At 39.4% G+C, this 22,454-nt stretch overlaps 1 protein-coding gene across 2 annotated transcripts in view; it reads left to right on the top strand.

Moving 5' to 3' along the window:
- LOC123769065 (lachesin) overlaps nucleotides 1–22,454 on the top strand; it is a 320,744-nt gene that overhangs the window by 161,777 nt on the left and 136,513 nt on the right. The window contains exon 1 of one of the 2 annotated variants that reach the window (XM_069309175.1): nucleotides 665–1,994. The exons of the other annotated variant lie outside the window; for it this stretch is intronic. The gene's annotated coding sequence lies outside the window, so the exon portion shown is untranslated. Of the gene's footprint in view, nucleotides 1–664; nucleotides 1,995–22,454 lie in introns of those variants that run through there. 2 annotated transcript variants of the gene reach the window in all.

Raw genomic sequence — 22,454 nt, 5'->3', positions numbered from 1 at the left:
GATGAGGAAGCAATACTAATTTGTAATTAGGTTCATGTTAGCTTCCGTAGTATTGATACGTTTCAGATGTTGATTAAAAGCTGACGGGTGGACCGAAACAGCTTAAATTCAACCACAATTGGGTGAATAAAATTTGGCGAGTACATGAGAACTAATCAACACACAAGAAGATGAGGAGACGAGTACATGTTCAGTCAAATGAGGAAGATATCCTTCCAGTTATACTGTAATATGGTGACTCCACACCCAGGTTGTGTCTCTGATGTTTTTCTGGCATATGCTCTCTCAGTGAACAATCAAACTGTTCGTGTAGGGAACTTAATCCATAAAAATTGGATAGCGTTATAGGAGGGTTATAAGCGATAGTGGGATTCGTCAGGAAATGGGTTTAGGAAACAGCTCGATTTGCCGGAGATGGTTTAGGAAGCAGATTCAGGTCCTTTTCACTGTGGGAGGAGAGCTTAGAGGATTAGTATCAGTAGCGGAAGGGGGTACATAGAGGTCATGGACAGGTAGAGGTCAACGTGGAGGTCATGGACAGGGAGAGGTCAACGTGGGTCACCACGGGAGGAGAGGTCAGTCATGTGAGGGGAGTGGAGGGGTGAGAGAGAGGGCTCAGCCGCCCGCTTCCAGTCAGTGTCTATCCAGACGTCCTGATGAGAGGATGGCTTTAGTGCGGCTCCCGCCGCCTGGCTTCCGATGTACCGCTGTACCGCCGTACTAGTGTTCCATAGTATTTTTGGCCAAGTGTACCACCGCATTAGTGAACCGTTGTGAATGTGTCCACATTTACAACAGCGGCAAGTAATGTGTGCACCATCGAACTGTCGTACCGATGAAGCGATGTACCAATGAACTATTTGTCACAGTGTACCATTGGAATAGAGAACAACTTTTCATCTGTTCACCTGTATAACATCACTAGTACATCGGTGTACTTTTAAACACTGTTGATGCTCCAATGTACCTTGAATCGAGTGTTTTCCAACCAAGCCAACAATGATTCTTAGTTGCACAGTACCACTGTGCCACCCCATCACTCTACTCACTATATCATCCAATCACTGTACCCTCGCACAACGGTACGAACACCTGTGTCGTAGTGTACCGTTCAGCCTGAAGCATAACAGAGAAACTGATAGCAAGACTGAACGTGAATAGAGATATTCAGCGTGAACACTATTAACAAGAGCTAATATCAGGAATTACTTCAGAATGGTGACAATGTTAACTAAAGAACATTTTTATAATTAGAGACATAATAACAAACGTCGTTCTTCAAGATAACAGAGAACGATCTGTGTGATCTATTGATATCGTTAACATGTCGGTTGATATCCTGGTGTTATATGTGGTTACTAAGTTTTGTAATTCAAGTGTAACCAAGAGAATAAACAGTTCTGTTTGTTCATTATGTTCTTATGAGTGTAAGAGCTGTAACTCTGTGATGCTTTTGGGGGATTACAAACAATCAAATGTAAACAGTGAACAGTGTAATTTTCACCATTTGGTGATTTAACGTTGTGATTTGGTAACAATTTCTTTTTATCAGAAAGAACAGAAAACTGTGTTTGTGTGTGTGTGTATTTGTTATCGTTTCCTTGTGATATTAGCAGATTTTATGCCATTCCCTCGGATACTAACGTTATGAAAGACAAGTAACTTTGTTTTTTCTCCAGTATCTTTGTGATTTTTGGCGTTTAATGCCCAGAACTTGGCGTCACACCGTCTGAGAATGTGACATCACATAATTTCAGACTAAGACTTAACACACTCTCACACACTGACGTCACATAACCTTAGACGGGACACATTTTGAGACTTTTATACACAACCCAAGATTTTTAATTCAAGCAACATCGTTAACCACTCCGTGCTTGTCTGAGATCACAGGAGACAACACTACCACTCTTCAAGACTTGTTCTTCCCGTCTGTCAATAACAAGAAGGCCACCAGTCACGCACCTCAGCACTCACACTGTCTTCTTATCAAAGTAAGTCAATTAAATAATATTTTTGTGAATTGTTAATTAAATTTTTAACGGACAAGTGAGTTTGGAAAATCCTGAAACTCGACAAAAAATCTTTCAGAATGTGCAGCTGTTAGTATGTGATTGTTAGTATGAGATTGTTAGTATCTGATCGTTACTATGTGGTTAGTAGTATGTGATCGTTGGTATGTAATTCGTAGTATGTGACCATTTTATGTGATCATTACTATGTAATTGTCAGTATGTGATCGATAGTATGTTATCACTAGCTTGTTATCATTAGTATGTGATCGTTAGTGATTGTTAGTACGTGTTCACTAGAATATGATCGCCTGAAAGGCCAAGCTTGACTAATAGGTAAAGTTAACCATGGTTGTACCTAGCACAAGTAACTAGTTAATAGAGATTACTATCAGATCAACTTGGCTTCACTGGCAGTCTCGCAGGCTAGAGTACAAGATAAATACCGAGAGAGAGCACTAAGCCACCACAACAATACAGCAACTGGAAGGGCTATGAAGATAAAAATTTGGAATAAGCCGGAGGGAATGAATGGTGCCAAGTTACTTGGATCATCAGGGATTACATGAAAGGAGGCCGCTGCCCTTTTGCCAAAGTAACTGATCTGATGTACAAATATTCATGAAATTTGCAACATGTGGGATCAATTTGCAATATTGAAGGGATCAAACACGTTTATTAAAGACTTTGAGCACTATCTCGACATCGCTAAGTTCATTTGACTAAATATTTATATTAGATGCATGAGGTTCTTATTATATGGTTTAATGAACAGCTATGCACTGAGGATCTGTCTGGAGCATTAGTGAAACAATGGTAAATCAGATTCGAACATCTGGGATGGAATGATAGGTCACTGTACTCACCTAGTTGAACTCACCAAGTTGCTTGTGAGGGTTAAGCTTTAATCCCGACTGTCAACCGTCAATCAACTAGTGTACAGAGTCCTGAGCCTACTGATCTCTATCAAACTGTGGAACATTAGTGGTGCATTTGCAACCTTCAATAAGCGTAAAATTTTAAAACCCGGTTTGAAATATAATTGTTTTAAATATAGATTCAAGACCTAAACTCGATTCCCTACGTTGTCGATCTCTGCAAGTTTTATATCTATATAAGCAAGAACCGGTTCATGCATCCCGTATATACTGGGGCACATATAAAACACATTGTTTGTACATTATGGCGAATGTATGCTAGTGAATGATTAATACAGTGTAATACAGTGCTCTTGACGCCATGTACCAATGCGTATTACATGTCACAGCGCTTGTAAATGTGTCCCTCGTGTATGAATTTATGCAAAATGAATACATTTTTCCGAGCATTATACATATTTCCAAGAAATTCATTTATTAACAGTATTGCATTTTTTTAAACTGCGTGCATATTATGAAGCATTATTCATATTTCCTATCATTATACATATTACCAACCTGTATACACATTTCCAAAAGTATTCATATTTAAATGCACTACCCATATATTGAAATAGCATGGATATGTTCAATCAGTATACATGTTCATAAGCAGAATACATATGTGTAAGCTGTATACATACCTCAAATCGGTATTCGCGGCCCCAAGCAGTATTGGGGGGGTCTTACACATATACACCGATATACATAAATAAAAAAAACTCTTTCCAGAATTTCCGTACATTATACTCGTCTCATCATACAATGGAGAGGATCAATTGGATCCTCCTAAAATAATCGTTTTGGGAGGATTAATTTGCGTCGATAATTAGAGAGGAAAAAACAGTTTTTTTATCTGTGTGTTTGTTTAGTAAAGTGCTGAATTGAATAGATAATTTTAACCCCTTTGTTTTCTTGCTGTTTTTCGCGAAGATGGGTTTTGTTATCCCTGTGTTATCTGTGTTGTTGTCTCTTCCTCATCACCACTACTTTAGCTATCATCACCGCCACGGCTGATATCATCACAACCACTGTAACTAAATCACTTCACCATCCTCCAACTACCTCACGTCACCACCAATAACCATCACCACCATCATTTATCGTCTCCTATCAAAACAACGAATATGATTATGTCTGTCCACGGCTATTTCAAGCGTGTATTGAATAGATGGAAAATTTCAATTTTTTGTTTTCTTTGGCATTATTAATTTTCCTGACGTCAACCAGAGGAGCAGCAGAGGGCGGGGTTTGTTTGTCGTTAGGGACGTGATTTTCTTTATCACGCGCACACACACACACACACACACACACACACACACACACACACACACACACACACACACACACACACACATACACACTACTACTCATTTGTTAACTACTCTGACATTGAACAAATTCTTTCAAATATCTCTGTGGCTGATTAGGGTACTAAGTTTCCACCTGTGTCGCCTTGTTCGTGTTCCGCACATTCTAAATAGTTTGCCTTTGTCCACTCCTGTCAATTCCCCTGAGAATTTTGTAGGTGGATATCATGTCTCCCTTATTCGTCTGTCTTTCAGGGACATGAGCTAAACCTCACGTCTCTGGAAGACAGAAGAGTAAGGAGAGACATGATAACCACCTACAAAATTCTCAGGGGAAATTGACAGGGTAGACAAAGACAAACCATTTAGCAATATGTGTGTACTTAGCTATTTAGTAGCTATTTAGCTATGCACACACAGAATATGTGTGTGTGTGCGTGTTTATGTATGTATATGTGTCATACGCATCCCCAGGAAGCAACCCGTAACAGCTGTCTAATTCTCAGGCATCTATTTACTCCAAGGAGAACAGATCCATCTGGTTAAAAAATACTCTGCCTATTTTTTTGCCTCGGCCAAGATTCGAACCCAGGCCCTCAGAACTACGACTCCCGAACCCTGTCCATTCATTCGCGAGGTCCTGTGTGTGTGTGACTGTATGTGTATTAGAACAATTGACTAGGCAATGTTATTTTCTTTCCAATACACTGGAACATAAGATTTACTGTTTCCAAACAGCGGTAGTTGGCACGTTTAAGCGCAATATGTACTTTACTAAAACGGTCTATAAAGTCAACTAATTAGTCATTATCACTGAACACTGAAAGTAACAACAAGACATTATTAAAAGTAAAATATATGACAATATTTGTTTTACAATATCATTACCTATCAATTTATATATATGATTTAGAAATTTGGAGATATTTTTGATACTTATCTCCTATGTCCAGAGCTCCTGGAGTGAATAATGAATGACACTAATTAGGAAATAATTTTTCTCCTCTGAGTTGCTATGGAAACACTTTTCTTCAAAGAGTTATCACCCATTATCATGTAAATGTTCAAGGATTTATTTCTAGATGTATATCACTGGAATAATGCGGTTGTGGACACAGTACAGTGAGAGTGAGAGTGAGAGTGTCTGCTCACCTAAATGATCTTAAAGGGCTGAGCACCAGCTCCTCAGCCCCCGGTAATCGGTTACTATTCCAATTGCTTTCGACCCTTCGATTGGTTATTATATCCTACTATGAAATTTATTGAATTTATCTGTCCTTCAAACATCTTAAATTTGTTCACTAAATTTGAGCTACGCTGTTTCCAGCATTTTTTACGTATTTATTCCTTTAGTTTCACTGTTCTCACTTTAGTGTTATAACTCTCTTATTTACACTTCCTCTTCCTCTGCTAAACTCATCAATTATTATCGTATCCCTTCTGTTCTCTCTCGTCAACTGAAGTTAGATCCAGCTCCTGCAACCTTTCCTCATATGTTAGACCTCTCAGCTTTATTATGAGTCCTGTTGCAAATCTTTAATTTTTCTAGTTTGGGTCTATCTTTTGAAGGTGGTATATCCTCGCTATGTCTGTAATCTCAAGCAGGCATATGTGATCAACCCGTTGAAGGTTTCCACTTCTCTAAGTTTTTGAAAGCTATTTACATGTTCCCCAGCTTCGCATACGCCGCTGTTGTAATCCCGTACATATGTGTCTCAGATATTAGACCGGATTCTGGGTTAACTCCTATAGTCTGTCTCCAATTATTTAATTCTTACTCCCTCAATGATTCTAAATACCTTGCATTTGTCCGGGTTTAAATAGTACTAATATTTTGGTTAATTTTCGAATATTAAGAAAATAGCAAATATTAATAAAATAAAAAATATTAAGAGAATAAAAAATATTAAGATAATAAAAAATATTAATAAAATAAAAAATATTAAGAAAATTTTTGTAATACATGAAAATTAAACTTTATATTTATAAAAAGAACGGGTCACATATATCAAATATCTAGGTTAAGTGGGTTGCTTGGGTTTGTATGCTTTTGGTTAGATTAGAAGGATAGATTTTGTACGGAGTGGCAAATCAAGAGCTGTTAATCAGTGGAGTGGCTGCACTGTTAGCCCCGACCAAATTACCATACAAATCAACATTATTCAAACTTTGAACAGCGTATATCGATCAGCATCGTTCGACAGATATGTCAGTGGGGGAAACTATTCACTCAGTTTGAGAAGAAAGGAAACAAGTTTTAATGTATTACAGGAAAACGTTTATCTTTAAGCGAATAATTTTTGTAAATTATTATTATAAATAATGTAAATTATCGATCTCTTCCCAAACAGTAGATTTACACCATTTCAATAAGAGGAAAATTCTCAATAAATTCGTGCACGCAAATGATCGGCTGCCAAAATTAATCAAAACGCACTCGTTGTTGCGCGATCTAAAACAGATTAAGTTTTATTATTCTGAACAGTTGCATTAATTTAGATGATTATCACAAAAATTAGATTTGTAAGTATTGTGTCGTAAATTTTGTTTGCCAATAATTCCGTCCATTATAATAAACTCTCGAGGATGGAGGAGAATCATGATATATCAGCTTACTATCCTCTTATTTACATGCCTTTTCTACATCCGTTTTCTTCGTTCAGTCTTTATTGTCAACCAAGTTACAATATTTACTATCCACTTATACTTTCTTTTACACCCACCTTTACTTCTCTGTTCCACGCTCACCCTCCTCCATCACCCCCACACACCCTTCCACCCGTCCCCAACCCATCATCTAGTCAGCTATAGTGAGCTCCTCGTAGAGCTGGGAAATATCGACAGAGAATATTTACAGCCCCATTATGATTTAAAAGCCGCATCAGACATACCCAACATCGGCACTCGATTCTCCTCGTTGTGTTGACAGTTGGTGGCCAACCTTGTCTCACTTAGGCCCTGGCTACGACAACAAACTTCCTCTTGTCCACTGTGTGAAAATTTCACACGATGGAAGATCTGGCAGTTCGTTTTAATTCCGGTAATGGAGGGTTTGATTGTTCTGGGATCAGTGAAAGAGAGGTGGGGCTGTTTGAAAATTTGGCAGCTTGCTTTGATGACATTGATAGAGAAGTTAGATTTAAAGAAAACTTAAATGTTGATAAATTCATGAAATTCAAACAAGCGAATCAAGTGGAAACAGATCTTTAGATATTTGCAAAAATGTTTTAAAGCAAGACTTTGAGAAGAATACACTACAGTCACTTTCTTTCTTTGTAAACCCTAAGGTTCAAGATAAATAGATAGCCCAATGCTAAACAAAAGATCAGCGTCAAACCAAATTCTAAGTGCCAAACAAAAGCCCACTACCAAACAAAAGCCCACTGCCAAACAAAAGCCCACTACCAAACAAAAGCCCACTACCAAACAAAAGCCCACTACCAAACAAAAGCCCACTACCAAACAAAAGCCCACTACCAAACAAAAGCCCACTGGCAAACAAAAGCCCACTGGCAAACAAAAGCCCACTGGCAAATATAAACTAACTACCTAACTTTGATCACTAGTTAGACCTTCGACTCCTCCATTTTAACTCTTTCTGCAAATCACGTAAACTAGAGAAAACGTTATCAAAGAGGAAGGGATACACACCAAGAGGTGCTACCTTAATGGTGATTAGTTTACTTTGGTCCTGGTCAACGACAACGACTAAAGTATCCCTCCTGCCAAACACACGACAAAACTATGACGTTGCTAGAACGTTCGAACACGTTTTAATACCTAACAAGTTGTAACAACCAATATAGCAAGTTGTAACAACGTTCTAATACATCATAAAAACATTATAACAAGACGTAACAACTTTATTACAACTTGTTTATTACATGTTTTAACAAGCAGAAAATAGGGACAGTTTTGTTTTGTGTTTGCAGGGCTGCTGGTTGGTTAGTTTAGTCATTGTGGTGGCCTTAATAACTCTTCCGCGGTTGACAGATCTTAAACTGACATCCAAACCAAGCTAACAAAACTAACAGCAAACACTATTCAAACAAGGCTCGAGATGTAATACAAAAAACATATCTTTGTCGGCTTAAACTTCGAAAAGAGAGTTCTGCCAAACACACATCTGAGGAAGAGGAGTCTACTCCTGCCAAAAAATCGGAATCTAAACTGAGAAAAAATCTCCACTACCCTCCCTGGCCAAACAATCCTGACAAACACGCTCCAGAGGAGAATCTTCACTGCAAACAATTTCCTGGGAATTAAATAGGAGAATCCCTCCCCTCCTATTTCCTTTTTTTATCTCGCGAGAGGTGATCCCAAAAGGAAGAAAACATTGGAAAAATTATCCCCTTTAAAAACCTAGTCAATGGGAGGAGGAAGTTAAGCGTAGACAGGGAAGTGTTAAGTGCAGTGACACGCTATTTACCTCCCCCTTCTCCCACGTGGCAGTTGAGACTCAGTGAATGAACTCTTAACAGCGAGTCTGGACTTTCCTCTCCGTTGCCAAGCTTTCTTCTGGGATTTCCTTGCCCTTCTGTACGTTTCCTCTAGACGGAATTTTTTTTTCCACGATGCGAATGTTGGATCTGGACATAACACGTTTGTATTAGACGAAAAAGCGTATGGTGTGGGAAGAAACCCTTAATAAAAATGAACGTTTGCTTTCTTAAGAATCAGATGATAGGAAGTTTTCTTTTAGTGAGAGTAGTGGAAAGATGGAATGCACTTAAGGAACAGGTTGTGGAAGCAAACTCTATTCATAAATACTTTGTCAAGATTCTTTTGTTTTCTGGGGGGATGAACTATTTTCTAGCCTAGAAAATGTTCGCTTCGATAATATGAATGAACACATGGATTGGGCATAATTTTTACCATTGCACGCAAATGTTAGTTTCGGAATAAATCGCTTCTACTAAACGCGAACAATTGACATAACTGTTAACACTTGACACAAACGTTTTCCAATAGCACAAACGTTCTAGGCACTACGATTGCTTGAGACACAAACGTTTCATCCAAAACCGTGTTAGGCACAAATATAAGTTATGTATTACAAAAATTCCAGTATTTCTCACTCCACAACAATCACAAACTCAAACATTTAAAAACAAAATCCCTCTCGGAACTAACGTTACTTGTCACACAGGCACCACTCTTGAAACAAACGTTTGTTGCATCCACAAACATTTACATTTTAGGTGTCAGCTCAACGTGCATATCACAAAGTTCCGTTTTAAAACTTTATTGTTTAATATGACTATCGCATCAACATTTCCAGTGTTTATCTAGCTCTCTTGATTTTTTTCGTAGAAATGTAAACATTCCCAAAAACTGTCTTTTAGCGTTGAATAATTTTTGTCTGTCTACATAGACACAAAGACTGAATGTTCGAGCTATTATAAACACAAATTGAGAGACATTACACACGCACACAAGTACATGACCTCAAACTCACACATGACATTACTCACACATACACACATACACACACACACACACACACACACACACACACACACACACACACACACACACACACACACACACACACACACGAACTAAACTCAATGTAGATTTGACAGAGCCCAGTAGGCTCAGAAATCGGTAAACCAGTTGATTAGCAGTTGAGAGGCGGGACCAAAGAGCCAGAACTCAACCTTCGCAAGCACTACTACGTGAGTACAACTAGGTGAAATTACACACGCCTGTGGACCTAACGGCTGAGTGGACAGCGCTCGGAATTGGTAGTCCTAAGGGTCCGGGTTCGATCCCCGGTGGAGGCGGAAACAAATGGGCAGAGTTTCATTCACTCTGATGCCGCTGTTCACCTAACAGTAAATAGGTACGTGGGAACCTTCTTGCAGTTGTTTAATTTATTCAATGTTTATTCCCAAATATTTGTTGTTTTAATATAACTATGTGTTCATGCCATTATAGGTCACACTTGTTCTTTAATTAATGTTTCCCTATGTTATGTATTACTTTGAGAACTGTTGAGTACATGTGCTAATCTTCTACTCAATCACCAAGTCACTGCTACTGATTTTATTTGTACTACTGTTGTTATTACAACTACTGTTGTTACTAATTCAACTGTATTACTGTTGCCAGTCTAGTTATTAATTCTACATTATATTTTATCAATAAATGTAACCACTAATATTGTAATCAATATATTTATTTATATGCTATTTTTTTTCTCAGGATCTTATCTGGTTAAGCATTTAATTTGTATTACCTCTAATGGCGTTACTGTTGCTTTCCTTGCTGTTAATTTACTTACTGCTAATTATTGACACATATTGCTTATCACTCACAACTTCTGATAAAGTTCAGAATCTTTATTCTGAGATTCTGCGTTTTATTTTTGAGTTCTGAGAACTATTTCTGATGATTATATTCTGAGAACTATTCTGAGTTCTACGGTCACTTCTCTTGTTCAAAATTAGTTTACTGCAAATTACTGACACCTTGATTATTACTTTCCATGGGTAATAGTTTGTGCCAGTTTCTGCCACTTTCCTTGTTAATGCTTCACCAACGGCTAATTAATGCCATCTCCCTTGGCTCTGCTGGGTTGTGAGAGAGTAAATACCACTTAGTACAGCTGCCAGCTCGCACCAAGCCCAATAAACGCCACTTAACTCATCTCGAAGCTCATATCTCGTCTCCCAAGGCTACTACTTCTTAATACATCATCACAAGCTTCCTTTTTCCTCCTGTCAACAATGTCCATCACTTCCGTCTCGAGTCTTCCTGTCTGTCAACCACATGATTTTTATGTTTATTAACTTAAATTCTTTCTTGTCTCTAAACTATAAGATAGTAGGGATGTTAATTATCCACATTCCCTTCCCGTCTGTAAGCTGCACGATAGTAGGAATGCTAGTTACCCACACTCCCTATCTCTAAACTACACGATACTTAGGATGTTAATTAACCACTCTCTCCTTGTCTCTCACTTCACATTCTCGCTGTACGGCTCTTCAGAACGTTCTCTGGTGGCAGCGGATATACGAGGCAGCGTTCGTTATCCCTGGCTTCCTTCCACACGAGAGCTTTTGGTGTATAAAAAGCAGCAATGATGCAGGTAGATCTTTTCTTTACGTCTGATGCCTTCCCAGGGTTCTAGGATTACCGTGTGTGTGTGTGTGCGTGTGTGTGTTTGCGTCTCATGAACGTCTATGTGTGTTTATTTAGCAAAGTTTGTAAAGTCGAGCTTTAGCTCATACTCTATACGCTTTCTATCTAATACGACTATTCCCAGACCCTTTGTTATTTTCAAGTCTATTTAAAAGCTATAGAGGTTTATTACTCATAAAGTTGTATTTGCTCGGTAGAAAGTATACTCTTGGGCCTCAATATATCATGGTCTTCTTGTATATCATATCAGCTCTCAACATTCATTCGAAAAGAGTGCTTCTTTACACCTCCGAGGCTCATTTAGTGCTTCAGAAATTAAAACCAACTATAAATTTATTAGGTCAAACAAGTTGCCATTATTTACACTGTCATTTGTTGAAACAAGTATTTTGAATGTTTTGGTCATGCTTCATCGCTTTCACAGTATGTGTTTGCTCGTTCGAGTGCTGCCTTTCTCTATTTGTCTTTCTCTACCTGTATCTCTCTCTCTCTCTCTCTCTCTCTCTCTCTCTCTCTCTCTCTCTCTCTCTCTCTCTCTCTCTCTCTCTCTCTCTCTCTCTCTCTCTCTCTCTCTCTCTCATATGTCTTTACTATTCTTTCCGAAGTCATAGAAAGGGAAGACACTTTGGCTAACTTGTTTACCAGTGTTTTAAAGTAGCCAAGTCATTTCTAAAAGTTCTGTGACAGTCTTGGAACTTTTTGACGTTGGATGGAAGTAGAAGGATACGATGGTGTAAATATGGTTGAAGCAAAGAGGATGAGAATGAACCAGGGAAGAAGAAATAGGAGTAAGAGAGAGAGAGAGCTTGTGAGAGACTCGCTCCTTAGTGCCCTGTTTACCTAACGTAAACATCACCACACAAGGACAAAAACCGAAAATATTTTTTTTGAGTTTCTTAAGAGTGTTATTTTCTCCGTTCTTTCAGGGTTGTTTTCGTCTTCTTATCTCATATGGAATTTTTTTTAATTATTACCTTCGTTATTTGTGACTTTTTATAATTTTCAGAGTTGTTATTCAAGACTATAAGAAGGCTTTTCCTTTGTATAACTACTTTTTCTATCTTTTGTATTGTTGATGCTCTTTCTATCTCTCTCTCTCTCTCTCTCTCTCTCTCTCTCTCTCTCTCTCTCTCTCTCTCTCTCTCTCTCTCTCTCTCTCTCTCTCTCTCTCTCTCTCTCTCTCTCCCCTCTTGTTTTAAACATGATAATTTTCTTATTGATGGTCTTCGACTTGTTAATAATTTCGCTTGTTGGTCTTTTTCTGATTTTTGACGTGGCTTTTCTTTCAATAGTCTATTCCTTGCTGTTCTTCCTTGTGCTGCTCTTTCTCTTCCTGTTCTTTCTGTTTATGGTTTTTCTCCTGCTGTTCTTTCTCCTGTTGGTCTTTATCGAGTTGGTCTTTCTCTTGTTGGACTTTCTCTTCTTGCTATAGTAAACAAAAAGAGAACCCGCTATTATAGAGCTTAGAGAATTCATTGAAAAACAGAAGAGATCTCGTTATCACAAATACCCTTCGCTGAACAATAGAGAACTCGTTATCATATAGATTAGAGAACTCTCTATGGTAAGCAAGATATACAAGCTCCTCCACACATGTCATCTACACTTGCAACTAATGCAGTGTCGCTTTGCAATGCTCTTAAGCCGTGAATCAATTTGCAACATAGCTGGCACTAGGATGGACTACTCATATGTGCTGTATATATGTATTTTAGTGAGGAGCATGTGAACCGAGAAGTGAAGGGAATAGGAATAAGTAAAGGATTCAAGAGGCCCAAAAAGAAAGAGAATATGAGCAAAGAAAAAGAGAAGAGTACAGAAGATGAGAGAGAATGGGTAGGTGGTAAGATATATAGAAGGAGAAAGGAAGGATGAAGAAGAAAAGGGAAAATAAAAGTGCAAAGATAAAGAAGTAGAGGAATGAAAAGAGAAAAGATAAAGCTGCAGGCGAAGAGGACAAAACAATGCAAACAGGAGGCGATATATTTGGTGCGAGAGTGGTGGAGAGCGGTGGAGGAGGGAGAGAGAGGGAGAGAGAGAGAGACAGAGACAGAGACAGAGACAGAGACAGAAAGGGTTCACACGAAAAAGCAGAAGCGACAGAAGAAAGAGTGAGATGGACAGAAACCTCCACTTATCTCCTTGGCAACCTGTTCAAATTTCAATTGAAAATCATGATGACGCAAGTGGTATTCGATCCTCTCTCGCTTGACTCGCTTCAGCAAAATCGGTGAAATAGTTACGGCTTGGCTTTGTTATTGAGAGCCACCTTTTTTAGACATTTTTTGTTTTTATTTTTTGGGAGGATGAAGGGTGGGGTGGGTCTATGAACGAGCGTGATGACTTGGCGCTGATAGACGTGGAGAGAGAATGGGAGGGGAAGTGGAGATGGGGGTGTGATGGGTTGGGAAGGGGTGAGGGAGAACAAGGGGGAAGGGGGTGATGGTAGGCATGCTCCTCTTTGTAGGGAGGGGGGGGGGGAGTGAAGGTAGGAGAAGGTAAAGCCATGAGGACCTGTATGTAGCTTAGATTGAGGACACAGGATTTGTATAATGTAATTTTGTGCTTGTGTGTTTGTGTATGTGTGAATGGGTTTGTGTATGTGTGCGTGTGTGGGTTTATATATATGTGTGTGTGTGTGTGTAGGTTTGAGTGTGTGTGTGTGTACACACCTAATTGTGCTTGCGGGCGGTTGAGCTCTGGCTCTTTGGTCACACACACACACACACACACACACACACACACACACACACACACACACTTTCCCAGGAGGCAACCGGTAGTAGCTGTCTAACTCCCAGCTATATATTTACTGCTAGGTGAACAGAGACGTCTGGAGAAAGAAACTGCCCAAATGATTCCGTTTCAGTCTGGAATCGAACCCGAGCCCGGGAAGGCACGCAAATGTGCATGCAAGAGCGTGCAAGTATGGGTACTCACGTCTTTGTGCGTGTGAGTATATAGGTCTTGCGAAGATTGAGTAGGTATGTAGGTTAATACAAAAAATATGAAGTATGAATGGTGAGTTGTATGCAAAATATCCTCAAACACGCAATTTGTTCCGTATTTTCTCCTTATTTGTTTTATTGATTTCTTCCTATGTGCATCCCTTTCTTCTCTTATTTCTTACTTCTTTATACTCTCCTTCCTTCTATCTTTTCTTTTCTTTCTTCTTTTCTCTCCTCTTTTACTCATTTCTCTCCTACTTTGTTCTTGCTTTTTTTCCTTCCTTCTTTCTTTCCCACCTCCTTTCTTTTTTTCTTTCCTCCCCTACCCTTTCTCGCTCCTTCCTTATTTCCTTCCCTTCTCCTCTCCTTCCTTCTTTCCTTCCTTCCTTCTTTCCTACACTCCTTCCCTCTTTTTCCCCTGTCCTCCTACTCATTTCCGTCCTTGTTTCCTCCGAATTCTTCTTTCTTTCCTCCCCTCCTTCCTATCCACATTCCTTCTTTCGTACCTTCCTTCTGTCCTTCCTTCCTTCCTTCCTTCCTTCCTTCCTTCCTTTCTTCCTTCCTTCACTAGAGACCAACTTGTCCTACTTCGTGTAGCGTCCGGCAGCGATGCAAATCCACAGCCAGCACACATAAATCACTCAGGATAGACGCTTCCGTCCACCACAAACCAGAATTTGGAACTGAAAGGTAATACTGAGGACAATAAAAACAATAAAGGTTATACTGAGGACAATTCAGACATGCAATGGTCATATTAAGGACAATACAGGCACTAATGGCTGTTCTGAGGACAATATAGACCTATAGCATTGAGGCTAATGCAGATCTATAAGAGCCATAGTGAAGAGATTACAGAGAATTGGAAGTTAATTATGGCCATAAATGAGGACACTAAACACATGTGTATTATTCGTAGTTTTAATAATTTATAATTATAGTTTTGTGATCTGTTTAACGAGACGAAGCCAGAGATTGATTTCACCACCTGAAAAAATATAATTTTGATTATTTATTTGACAGAGTTATCATTTTATGGAGGGAATTTACATGGGGGGTTGTATTGGTTGTTTGAGCATAGTTATCGTGTAGCATTTGCATATATGCCTCATATCTATGCCATATATATTTCATATATACGTATAACTTACTACAAGTGTTACTCAGAGGTGCCCTTGTCTCTGACTGCCTCTATCTCTCTCTCTCTCTCTCTCTCTCTCTCTCTCTCTCTCTCTCTCTCTCTCTCTCTCTCTCTCTCAATACCTGTTGGAACTAGATGTGACAAAATCATTGAGATCCGACTTAATATCACCATGGCTGTTGAAGGAGGCAGCCATGGTAAGCATTTGACATTGTTTCTCAGTGTCTGAGGAAGGCCTGTGTGTAAAAATAGAGAATCAGACTGGGATAATTGGGAAAGCACTGAACTTGGTGAAATAATACCTGAAAGGCAGAAAGCAGAGTCACAAATGAGATGCTGGAATCAGAAGAACATTGATTAAAAACCTAGATTATGTCTCCTTCAAAGCACCACTTAAGGAAAGAGGAAACAGATGGGATATGATCACAACATACGAGATACTGAGAGGAATAGACAAGATGATAAGGACAATCTCTACATATTGATAGATCATGGGTCAAGAGGACACAGATCCGAGCTGGGAATGCAAATTAGCCGACGGAATGTAAGTAAATAATCGTCCCATTGAGGATGGTCAAGAAGTGGAATGAACTGAAGGAAGAAGTCTTGAAAACCACCTCCATCCACAACTTTAAATCCAGATTCGACAATGAATTTGAACGTAAGAATATTAAATTACAACACAATTGCAATTGAAAATTTGCAACAAGTTTAACTAGGCTAGCTGGCGAGGCATAAATAGCTAGGCGTCATTTCCCCGTAGACACTGACAGGTCAGTGCCACACTCACCAACACCACTTCCACCACTACACATCATTATATTCATATACCAGCATCACAAACCACTATAATCTCTTTGCACCTTTACAACACATCCTTCCAACTACCACCACTCACGTCAACCACTCGAACCAACCAACCATCACCACTATTCACCATCGACACAATTCATTATCGACCCCAATCACCACCATCAAATGCCACCCTCACCTTTAGTGCCAAACCTTTTCATCATCACAGAAGCTGACAAGACCCACGTACTGACACATCACTTCATCACCCATCACTACTCTCATTTCCAACACTACTCATCACCACTTTTAATTCCATCATTCACCATCACGCTCGTGTCCGCCCTCATCACAGCCTCCGTCATCTACAGGATCAATCACACCATCTTCATCTTTTTCGCCTCTCACCTAAACCTTCATAACTCAGCATCATACGAGATTCAAGGCCTAATTTAGTAAATACATGAACAGTACCAGGCCTAGTCAAGGTTAGACTTGGTTGTTGTTATAGACTTGGTTGCTGTTTTGGGGGTACAACCACCACCACAACCATAACCACAACCACCACCACCACAACCACAACCACCACCACAACTACCCCCACCACCATCATCAGCCCCCTCTATCACTCACCATTCAGGTTATCATCGCGCATAAGGATATAACACCATTCTCGTCCACGTCTGCCGTAGCCATTTAGAAAGATGGACATGACAAGGAAGCTGATAAATGGGAGACGTGGAAGACATGCAACATAAGCGCACCTCGTCAGCCTTGCCAGATTTTTTTTATCTGAGAACTTTTTTTCCAGTGCTTTCTCTTCTAGTTCTTTTCCTCTCCTGCTTCTTCATCCTTTGCTTCATTTTCTTTCTCTACTTTTCATTCTTTATTCACTTCCTCTTGTTTCTCTATTTTTTTGTGTTATTTACAAAAAAATTCATTGGAAGTCTGACGAATTTTCTCTTAAATTTCTTTTTTATTTTTATCTCAGGTCTTTTTCACGTTGGTCTATCTTAGTCCGCTCTTATCTCTATTTCTCCCCCTCACCTTTCTCTCTTCTCTGTTTCTCATCAGTCATTCCCTTTAAACGCTCTCGAAACTGTTTTAAAACATTGGAAAGGTGCTGGCACGCACACACACTCACACACACACACACACACACACACACACACACACACACACACACGCACGCACACACACACACACACACACACACACACACACACACACACACACACAGGAAGTTTTCTTTTAGCGTGAGAGTAGTGGGAAAATGGAAGGCACTTAAGGAACAGGTTGTTGAAGCAAAGACTATTCATAATTTTAAAACTAGGTATGATATGGAAATAGGACCATAGTCATTGCTGTAAACAAGCGATGCTCGAAAGGCGGGATCCAAGAGTCAATGCTCGATCCTGCAGACACAAATAGGTGACTACAAATAGGTGAGTACACACACACTCACACCCCCCCCTCACTCCATTCCCACCACGTCACCCCTCCACCTTTCCCACCCTGTCCCCCCCCTACCCCCTTTCTTTCCCTGTCCCCCCCCCTTCCCAGAACCCCCTCCCCTCCCCCTACCCCTCACCCCGGAATCCTCTGAAACCCTGATAACCATCTCACACATCTTCACACTTATGGAACAACTTCCGCCATCGGCAGAAGGCTCACCAAGAAGGGGACATGAGAAGGAACAGAAGAAAGTGAGCATCAAGGCAATGTACACTAACATAGATGGGATTACAAATAAAACAAATGAACTGGAAGAATAGGCACTAGAAGAAAACCCAGACATAATAGCACTCGAAATAGAAACTAAACTATCAAATACCATAACAAATGCAGTGTTTCCGCTGGAATACTATGTAGCAGGGAAAGAGAGGGAAGGAAGAGGTGAAGGTGGAGTAGTTCTGCTGATAAGAAAAGACTGAAGTTTTGAGGAGATGGTTATCCAGGGCTGTGAAAGTTTCAGTGACTACATAACAGGTTTCATAACAATTGGAGGACAAAAATTTATAGTAGCAGTCATATATAACCCACCACCAAATGACAAAAGGCCCAGACAGGAATATAATAGAAAGCTGTCACTAGTAGGACTGGATCCAGAATACTTATCTGGGAGACTTCAACTACGGGAAGATAGATTGGGAGAACAGAAACCTACATGGAGGACCAGATACATGGAGAGCTAAGCTACTGGATGTGGCAACAAGAAACTTTCTAAGCCTACGCATCAAAGGACCGACAATAATGAGAGGAAGATAAGATGAATCAACAATGCTTGATCAACCGACTCATTCAACCTGAATGAGTCGGATATAAGGGAAGTTAAGTTGAAAGCCGTTTGGAAATAAGTGATCACAGTGTATTGATCTTTGAGTACCTGGTAGAGCTAGGAGTAATCTCCCCCCCCCCCAAAAAAAAAGAACGAGAAAATAAGGGGCTGGCGAAAGGGAAACTATGAGGAGATGAGAAAATTCCAGAGGAGTATACCATGGGTCACAAAACTCAGATCTAAGTCAGTAGAAGACATGATGGATTATGTCACCCAAAAGTGTCAGAAAGCAGTAAACAAGTTTATCCCGCCCCTAAAGGAAAAACTGAGAAGCAAAAGAGGAATCCGTGATTTAATGTGGCATGTATGGAACCTGTACATTAGTTGATTGACAGTTGAGAGGCGGGACCAAAGAGCCAGAGCTACATCCCCGCAAGCATAACTAGATGAGTACAACTAAGTGAGCACACACACACACATACATATGGAGGCCTGACAGCTGAGTGGACATCGCTCGGGATTCGTAATCCTAGGGTCTGGGGATCGATGCCCGACGATGGCGGAAACAAATGGGCAGAGTTTCTTTCATCCTGATGCACCTATTCAGCTAGCAGTACATAGGCACCTGGGAGATAGACAGCTGCTACGGGCTGCCCTCTGGGTGTGTGTATGTGGGGGGGGGGAATCATTTGATTTATTGACAGTTGAGAAGCGGACCCAACGAGTCAAAGACCCAGAGCTCAACCCCCACAAGCACAACTAGGTGAGTACAACTAGGTAAGTCCACATACACACACACAAAATAAATGATCCCGTTCACTTGTCATGAAGTCTCGTTAAACTTTCACTTCCAAGTCTGCAGTAAATCCCTGAATTTAATTTTCACTTCCTTCTAAATCATCCCACTTAAGTTACCCGTCTACGCTATATTCTCACACCCTCGCCTGCCAATAAATCTTTGCTAATCGTTATAATATTTTTCAGTCACTCTAAAGCCGTCAGTAATCTTTTAATACTGTTATGGAGTCCAGTCACTATTCAATGAATAAAGTTACTCTTCAGTATGTAGTAATTACTTCATAAATTCAGGAGAAGTCATTTCACTATTAAACGAACTCAATCTCTCTTTAACGAAACCACTCGTTCTCCCACGAGCTAAGATACTCACTACAGTTAAACCAAAAGCCTTAAGCTTCATGTTAAATTTTGTACAAATCTTTCTACAGTCTATCACTATCAGTTATGCAATATTTTTTAAGTGTAAATTTTGCATGAACCTGCACGCTGATAACATTTTAAAGCCCCGAGGGGGGGGGGGGGTTTCGCTTTAATTTATCCTGTTAACTTTAGCTATTAAGCCCTAAATAGCGTTACCATGTTTGGTTTTGAGGCTGATATCGATATACAAAGTGATTTAGTGGAGTAATAATGTATGAAGCGGTTGAGGCTCCATTTGTTTTAGTTTTAGATTTTGTAGGATATATATATATATATATATATATATATATATATATATATATATATATATATATATATATATATATATATATATATATATGAGGATGGGAAAATTTCCCTCAGCAGAGAGAAAATGAGAATGGGAAGAGAGAGAGAGAGAGAGAGTTCTGATGCCATCAGCCAGCGATGAGTGGTGTGTGGAGGAGAGATTTCAGTTACCTTCAACAGAGGGGAGAAAAGAGAAGGGTAGAGAGAGTGTTCCACTTTGCTCTCCAGATAGGCAGTGGAGGTAAATTAAGTTTAATTTCTCACTGCACACGACAGCATCTTTAACTAAATAGTTTTATGTTATATGTTTGTATTTAATTTCCTCTGGTTATCCATTTTCACCCACCCTTCCTCTCTCCCTCTCTACCTCCCTCTCTATCTCTCTCCCTCTCCCTCTCTCTCTCTCTCTCCCCCTTTCTTTCTCTCTTGGAATTAAACCCATAATATACTTTGCCTGACGTAGTTTTATCTCTTCAAAAGAAGATAAAAAATTATGCTGTATTTTTTAGATACATTATATGAGTGAAAGCTGGAAAGAGAGGGAGTAGAAAGATAGCGATAGGTAGGTAACCAAAACACTTTTTAACAAACATTTGAATGCAAAAACAAAGGAAGAGTGACTTATTTACATTATTTTTACAAATCGGTTAGGTTTGCTTTTGGTAAGTTTAGGTAAGAATGGGTATTTCTAATGCTACTTAAAGATACAGTGACTTAAAAAAAAAATTGTGTTAGTTCAGGGTTCATAATCCTTCTGTATATATTTGCTTTATTAGAAATTTAATAAAATTGTATGAATAATCATAAAAATATATTTAATTATTTATACAATGTTTGCACATATATATTAAGTGATTGTATTTATATGTTCTAATTCTTACAACATCTATCAACATTTAAGTAATATTACAAGGTACTGTTTTCAACATAGTAACACTTTGGATATGGATAGACAGCGTAAGTCCTTTTATAGCAGAATTTAAACTTAATTTTATTACTGACAGAATTATATCAAGATTTGTGTATATGGTAATAGCTTCTTTATTTTTAATATATACATTGTAGCCATTTACCCTGCATGTAAGCAATGTTGTATCCCTTTTTGTGTTTTGAAATTGTAAAATATATAAGAAAAGTTTAGAAAGAACCCATCGCAAGTCTCACGCGGACTTAAGTTATAAACAAACCTGGTGCCTCTTTCAAAACACAGTAAAACCAAAGAAAGGATATACCTCCACCATCTCTTTCTCCTCCACCTTCACTATACTCACCCAAGACATCAAATAAAGAAAAATGCCCTCATAGAACAGCTGTACACTATGAGGTATAAAGATAGTGTTTGGTGTCATATGTTGTGTAAAGATGTCACTGTACAGAGCTGGAGATCTTTTACACACAGAAATCACAATATACCGGATCCGGTTCCCCAGGACCACAGACGAGCCTCGTCCGGATCACCTTTTCCAAACTCGTTCTGTTTAGATGTATTAATAATAGACGTGTTTTTGAACGTTTTCTGATAACTGGTCGGAAGGTTTGTTTGTCGGTCGGTCTCATGGGCGATCGGTCGATCTATTCGCTGGCCGGTTTGCCTGATGGGTGATCTGTTTCACCAAATTGTCCATAGGCCATAGTTCTCTCTGTCTCTTTGTTGCTCTGACTATAAACCGGTTAAATGGTCGTTATCCGAACACACTTTTACGGACTCTGATTACTGCTGTTCGAATTTTAATCGTTATTGCAAAGTTCATTTTAGTAATCTATAATAAATTATTATATCGGGTTGTATCCACTGATCTGATTATCGTGCAATATGCAAGGCTGTTATTTCCATGTCAAAAATAACAGTTTTATTTGTTGGACTCTGTGATATAGCCAGGGGTTCGTGTGGAAGGAAACAGAGAAATATAATGGAAAGGAACAGACACACGCAACAAAGAATAACCTCTAGTCCACACTCACACACACGCACGCACACACACACACATATTTTCACACAACTCTGCCCATTCGAATGGGGGAGAGTTTCTTTCACACTGGTGCCGCTGTTTATCTAGCAGTAAATAGGTACCTGGGAGTTAGACAGCTGCTACAGGCTGTTTCCTGGGTATGTGTGTGTGTGTGTGTGTACTCACCTAGTTGTGTTTGCGGGGGTTGAGCTCTGGCTCTTTGGTCCCGCCTCTCAACCGTCAATCAACAGGTGTACAGATTCCATACAGATTGTATGGAAGGTGTACATACAGATTGTGTGTGTGTGTGTGTTTGTGTGTGTGTGTGTGTGTGTGTGTGTGTGTGTGTGTGTGTGTGTGTGTGTGTGCACGCGCGTATGTCAGAGAGAAATATATGTAGTAGACATAATTGACGAAAAATATATTTGTTAGAAAGGCGGGATTCAAGAGCTAAT

Source organism: Procambarus clarkii, chromosome 64 (assembly GCF_040958095.1).
Source record: "Procambarus clarkii isolate CNS0578487 chromosome 64, FALCON_Pclarkii_2.0, whole genome shotgun sequence".
Taxonomy (NCBI): Eukaryota; Metazoa; Arthropoda; class Malacostraca; order Decapoda; family Cambaridae; genus Procambarus; species Procambarus clarkii.
The sequence above is the reverse complement of the archived record's forward strand: the minus strand, read 5'-3'. Positions and strand labels throughout refer to the sequence as shown.